Source organism: Triturus cristatus, chromosome 8 (genome assembly GCF_964204655.1).
Source record: "Triturus cristatus chromosome 8, aTriCri1.1, whole genome shotgun sequence".
Taxonomy (NCBI): domain Eukaryota; kingdom Metazoa; phylum Chordata; class Amphibia; order Caudata; family Salamandridae; genus Triturus; species Triturus cristatus.
This window is the reverse complement of record NC_140591.1, coordinates 1565542380-1565548912: the sequence shown is the minus strand read 5'-3', so window position 1 is coordinate 1565548912 and position 6533 is coordinate 1565542380. Positions and strand designations below refer to the sequence as shown.

At 57.7% G+C, this 6533-nt stretch overlaps 1 non-coding gene across 1 annotated transcript; it reads left to right on the top strand.

Annotated features, from left to right (window-relative positions):
- The first annotated feature begins 1689 nt into the window (after positions 1-1689).
- On the top strand, positions 1690-1776 carry TRNAS-AGA (transfer RNA serine (anticodon AGA)). The gene has a single exon. It is a non-coding gene; the product is annotated as a tRNA-Ser (tRNA).
- The last annotated feature ends 4757 nt before the right edge of the window (positions 1777-6533 follow it).

Sequence of the window (6533 nt, the reverse complement as noted above, 5' to 3'; positions counted from 1 at the left end):
CGCTCCAATACCTTCGGGTCGATCGCGCGCTACATAAGTATGCAACAGGTAATCGTGGCTGCCTATATAGGCAGATCCATGATACCAGTGCATGCATTGCTCGCAGGTTTTGCTGTACTTGTGAACGAAGCGCCCAGTGCCTAGAGGTGTAAGGTAAATACGGCACTCATGTAAAGCGCACCAATACCTTCGGGTCGAGCTTGCGCTATATAATTATGCAATGAGATTGGTAACGGGGCTGCCTGGGTCCAACAGGTAATCGTGCTGCCTATATAGGCAGATCCATGATACCAGTGGATGCATTGCTCGCAGGTTTTGCTCCAATACACTCGATCTCGTAATATTGTACTTGTGGACGAAGCGCCCAGTGCCTAGATGTGTAAGGTAAATACGGCACTCATGTAAAGTGCTCCAATACCTTCGGGTCGAGCTTGCGCTATATAATTATGCAGTGAGATATGTAACGGGGCTGCCTGGGTCCCCGGGGGTCGCGGGCGGTGCCAGCCGCGTGGTCGCTGCCTAGATGAAAAGGGTATCACCCCCCCCCCGTTGGCTATGCTGCCGCTGAGGGCGTGGGGGGGGCATGCAGCGGGCCGCCCACTCAGAGGCATTGCGTGCGTCGTCTTTATTGGTGCTGAAGGGAGCGGGCGGCTGTATTAGTGCACCGGGGCACCATAAGGGGAGCGCAGCGCTTGCATATTATCACACAGATGGCAGGCATTTGTTAATATCGCCGCCATATGGCGAGAACGCGGGCTGCAAGCCGTGGGGTCGCGCCACCATCCTAGGTGATTCTGGCCAGTACGACATCCCCTACAATTGAATGGGTTATGTGGGCGGTGCTCGTGCACCATCAGGCGAACACTACTCCCGGCGCATGGTCTCCGGTGCGCCACTGCCCCCACAGCGCCCAGACCCCTCCGCGGCGGGAATCAGTGAGGTGCACAGCGGCTCCCGCGCTGCTCCTGATCCGTCTCTGCTGCGCCACTGCCCCCGACCCCACTCCGCTCTAAGATAACCCCTACTCTGCGGAGAGAAGTCCTCAGTAGAGCGCTCCAATACCTTCGGGTCGATTTCGCGTTTTTTAAGCACGCACAATAAGAACCCTTCTGTCATCTTGTCAAAGAAAAGGGCAGGATTTGTTGGCTGCAGGCCTCTTTGTGACAGGGATCTGCGCCAGGGTTGATTCCAGGGTCGCGGTGGCGGCCCGCACCGCGGTTCTCCGCGGCTCGATTCCAGTGCTGCGTGAGACATCCCTCTCCCTCGCGATATTTTCTACCTGGCTGGGCCTCTAGCGCGATGCAGGCGGCAGCTGGCAGGCACCATTTCCATTTAAATTGATTCGCTGCGTCTTTCAGTTACTGTGGGGATGTCCAGCAAAGCACCGTATCTTCCGGTTCTGGCCATGGGCGAGGTGTGGGTAATGATGTCCTGATTCCTGTATCAGGAGCCCGTTTGACCATGAGTCAGCATTGTTGAGGCCCCGTCTATAACGATGCAAGCTGTAATTGCTGGCTGCCGAAGAATGCGGATATATGATACATGTGTATGCATTGTTCACAAGATTTCGCTTGTGCCCATATTTGCGCGCATTAGACGATTCCGGACATTACGACACCCCCCTGCACCTCAATGTGAATTTGGCATGGCGCTCGTGTCCGGCGCTCCAATACGTTAGCGCGCATTAATGTTTTAATGTCGTGGCCGAGCGGTTAAGGCGATAGACTAGAAATCTATTGGGGTTTCCCCGCGCAGTTTCGGATCCTGCCGAATACGAAAATCTTCAAAGCCAGTGCGCTCCCACATATGCGGGTCTGACTCCGCCCCTCGCCTTGCGCCGCGTACCCTGCTCTCCCCGAGTAGGTGTCTCTGATGTCAACGGTGATGTCACCGGTGGCTGCGTGGGTCTGTTCACGTCCTGCAAGCTGGCAGGAAGAGCCCCAGCGCATGGCTCCTTGGTTGATTGGTCGGTATCACGGCGATGCACACACTGACAGCCCGTGCCCGGTTAGCGAACTGGGCCTGATAAATGAGGTTGTGTTGTAGTGAAGGGTGTCCATTCGCGCCTTTCTATAGCAGGGTTAGCAAGGGCAAGTGGGGATGCACTTTCCTTATCAGGTGCAAAGGCAATTCCGACCCCCGGGTCGCCTCCTCATGCTTGTTTTAGGGAGAAGGCATTTGCCCCCCCCCCCTCGGGTGCGCAGCCGCTGGGGGTGCGGGGGGCATGCGGCGGGCAGCGTGGTCCTGGGCCATGGATGCGCTGCCACCGAATGCGTGATTGCGTAATGTAACCACTGTACTAGTTAAAGCGCTTCAATGCCTTCCAGACCTCCTCCTGCCCATGCATCGGCCGCAGCGAGATAGAGGTTGGCGGCCGCATCGAACTAGGGTTCAGGGGGTTTCGCGGGCAAGGTCTAAACCTTCCCCTGCCCAAGCGTCGCCGCAGCGTGATTCAGTGTAGGGTAGAGCGCTCATTACACACTGTATCGATCGTGTGTCCGTCGGCCTCTCGCCCGTGGGGCATACTTCTCAATGGCGGCGGCCATCGCGAGCAAAGTAAATGAATGGGGGTGCGATGGCAGAGAAGCCGCACACCCTGCGCCGGGGGAGCCGTTAGGAGATTAGCGTCGGTTCACGGCCCTAATACACCAGCACTGCAAGGCTGGGAGCTGCCTGACTCCCCGCGGATCGCGGGCGGTGCAACCCCCGTGGCGCTCCCTGGATAAGGTTATCGCCTCCCCTCCCGTCGGCTATGCTGCCGTTGAGGGCGGGGGGGCAGGCAGTGGGCTGCGTGTGGTAGGCGTTGGTGACCTGCAGAGGTGGGGTAGTCCGACGACTGGGAGCTGGACGCTGGTTTAGGGAAGTGAGGTTCCGCCCCTTGAGGTCGCGTCCGCATTATGCGATTGTGGGCATTACTGAACCCCGCACCTCAATGGATAATTGGTACGAATCTTGTAAGCTCCCCGTGCTTAAATGTGTAATGTAAATAAGGTGCTCATGTAAAGCGCTCCAATACCTTCGGGTCGAGTTTGCGCTATATATTTATGCAACATGTATTGCTGGCTTCCTATAAGGCGGATACATGATACAAGTGCATGCATTGTTCAAATTACGCGATTGCAGTCTTGGGCCTGTGGACATAAGGGATCTCAAAGGGTTTGAGTCCCGCTAGCGCTGTCACACTGTCATGAGGTGGCAGAATTTCAAACTCTTCTTTCTGCTAGGATGGTTCCCTTCCAGCTAGTTGCAGGAAGCCCTAGATAGGAGAGGTTGCAGGTAAGACTATAGCGGGTTGGTGGGGGGCCCTGGCTGCGACGGTGAGCCGCCTCCAGGGCTGTGGCGGAGTTACAGGGCAATCTGGAAGCAGGCCGGTACAAAGGGTACCTCTGCGCGGCACCATAGGGGGTGCCTGAGCCAAAACCGAGGAGCCTCAATGGAGGTCCCGGAAGCCGTGTCGGCGCCCCGCTAGTCCTGTGGGCGGTTGTGGGCCTGAACAACCGGGGGCTTGCTATGCGACGCTCCGCCCCGAGAGGGGGGGCATGAGTAGAATTACCAACGGCACGTGATCGTAGAAAGAATCACCTGGAGGGCAGCAACGGCAGGCATCGCTCCTGCGCTGCCCGGCTCATCAGGCGGGCAGGCGACCCAGTTGGTTGCCTGCCCTTGGATCGCCCGTAAGATAACCCACCCATTACATATTCTGGAATTATGTAATAAACCTGCAGCATTGTTACCCAACACCAACTGTCTTGTGTGTGTCATTTGGGTAACCTATTTGGGGGAGGGGGGACAGCGGGGTGCCCCTGGGGGTACTATGCCGCTGACCGCGGCCCCCGCAGGGGGCCAATCGGCGGTCGGCACCTTAGTGCCCCCGGGGCACCGGTTACCCCTCCACACCCCCTCCCACTGGGGGAGGCGGGGACGCAGACCGGAGCCCCCCTCCTCGGGCTGGCCGGAAGTGACGCGCAATGCGTGTCACTTCCTGGCCTTGGTGTGAGGGGGAGGCTATTTAGCCTTCCCCCACCCTCTTGGCGACCTCTTTGTCGCCCACCTCGCCATTTCCCTCCCTACCGCTTACCCGGCGTAGGAGTTGGGTGGGGGGGGTTTCTGAGCGTTGTAATGTTTTCTTTTTCGTTGCAGGCGGAGTTACAGGGCGATCTGGAAACAGGCCGGTACAAATGGTACCTCTGCGCGGCACCATAGGGGGTGCCTGAGCCAAAACCGAGGAGCCTCAAGGGAGGTCCCGGAAGCCGTGTCGGCGCCCCGCTAGTCCTGCGGGCGGTTGTGGGCCTGAACAACCGGGGGCCTGCTATGCGACGCTCCGCCCCGAGAAGGGGGGCATGAGTAGAATTACCAATGGCACGTGATCGTAGAAAGAATCACCTGGAGGGCAGCAACGGCGGGCATCGCTCCCGCGCTGCCCGGCTCATCAGGCGGGCAGGCGACCCAGTTGGTTGCCTGCCCTTGGATCGCCCGTAAGATAACCCACCCATTACATATTCTGGAATTATCTAATAAACCTGCAGCATTGTTACCCAACACCAACTGTCTTGTGTGTGTCATTTGGGTAACCTTTTTGTGGGAGGGGGGACAGCGGGGTGCCCCTGGGGGTACTATGCTGCGTGGAACAATGCTTCTACTTTTGGCCCGGTGTCTGTTCTCCTGTCAGTAGGGAAGTGGCTTCCTCATGTTCCCTGGTATGAGGGGGGCAGGTGGGGGACTGAAATGGCAGCGCAAGCAGCAGCGGCTGAAGCCCTTAGTACCCCCAGGGGCACCCCGCTGTCCCCCCTCCCCCAAATAGGTTACCCAAATGACACACACAAGACAGTTGGTGTTGGGTAACAATGCTGCAGGTTTATTACATAATTCCAGAATATGTAATGGGTGGGTTATCTTACGGGCGATCCAAGGGCAGGCAACCAACTGGGTCGCCTGCCCGCCTGATGAGCCGGGCAGCGCGGGAGCGATGCCCGCCGTTGCTGCCCTCCAGGTGATTCTTTCTACGATCACGTGCCGTTGGTAATTCTACTCACGCCCCCCTCTCGGGGCGGAGCGTCGCATAGCAAGCCCCCGGTTGTTCAGGCCCACAACCGCCCGCAGGACTAGCGGGGCGCCGACACGGCTTCCGGGACCTCCCTTGAGGCTCCTCGGTTTTGGCTCAGGCACCCCCTATGGTGCCGCGCAGAGGTACCCTTTGTACCGGCCTGCTTCCAGATCTCCCTGTAACTCCGCCACAGCCCTGGAGGCGGCTCACCGTCGCAGCCAGGGCCCCCCACCAACCCGCTATAATCTTACCTGCAACCTCTCCTATCTAGGGCTTACTGCAACTAGCTGGAAGGGAACCATCCTAGCAGAAAGAAGAGTTTGAAATTCTGCCACCTCATGACAGTGTGACAGCGCTAGCAGGACTCAAACCCTGTGAGATCCCTTATGTCCACAGGCCCAAGACTTACCAGTGAGCTATAGCTCCTGGTGTTGTAGATGGCCCCATCTATGTCCCCAAGGGCCAAGACGCTATCCTAACCGGATAGGGTCTGTAGAAATAGAGGACCCGTTGGGCCTGGGGAGATGTGCCAAGAACTATTCGGCCCCCATGCGGGCAGGTTACCCTCTTCACAATTCTGGGCCTGCCCTCTTTGGCTATGAAGGCGAGAAGGGTTTTACTTAACCTTTGGCCAGTCCCCTCTGATTGCTAAACCTGGAGCACAGGAGTGCTCCTGGCTGCCAGCGCGTGACCATGGGCAAGGGGCGACTCTTGCCCTTGCCCACCATCCCTTATTCCTTATGGGAATTATGCCCCTACAGATCCCTCAGTGATAAAACCCCCTAGGTATACCAGCTTCGGGAATCTGTCTGGCTTAAGCATTGCGCGCTGTCAGTAAAGTTCAAGCATTGAGGATTGACTAAGTCCTACTTCGCCCCTCCCATCATGCTCCTCAGTAGGAGGGTGGCGGGGGGTGCCCCCCCCCACAAACCCAGAGCATCCCCAGCGGTGCCAAATTCCTGCTCCGTTGAAGTAGAGATTTAGTGCACCCTGGGCGTGACAAATGTACTATTGACATAATGTCCCCTTGTGTTTGCCCCGCTGACACCCCAGTTATTGGGACAGCAGCACCCTATGTTGGCTGGCAGCGCCCCTAGCGCGGTAAACATGTCCGTAAACCCGGATCCCAGTCTCCCGCAGCTGCAGTACGAGACCAGTGAATCCGGTGGGGGATACCCCCAACAGCAATGGTCCTCTAGACATCCAGAAAAGGCCCTATTTTACCTGGGCCTATCTCCAAATGATGGTGGTTTCACCCAGCTGTAAGGCCAGAGGCCCGCCTATGGAGCCTATTTACTTGTTTTGCTACTCGGCCTCTTTATAGGTAGGCCTCAGAATTAGGGCAACGCGCGTGCTCCCAGGGCACGGAGCTGCTGGAGAGCTGATGCCTGTTACCCACACGCTGATACTTTATCTGTTGCTGACAACAACAACGACACACGACCCAAGCCCCCCTTCAGCAAAAAGGTTGGAGATGAGGGACACGTGG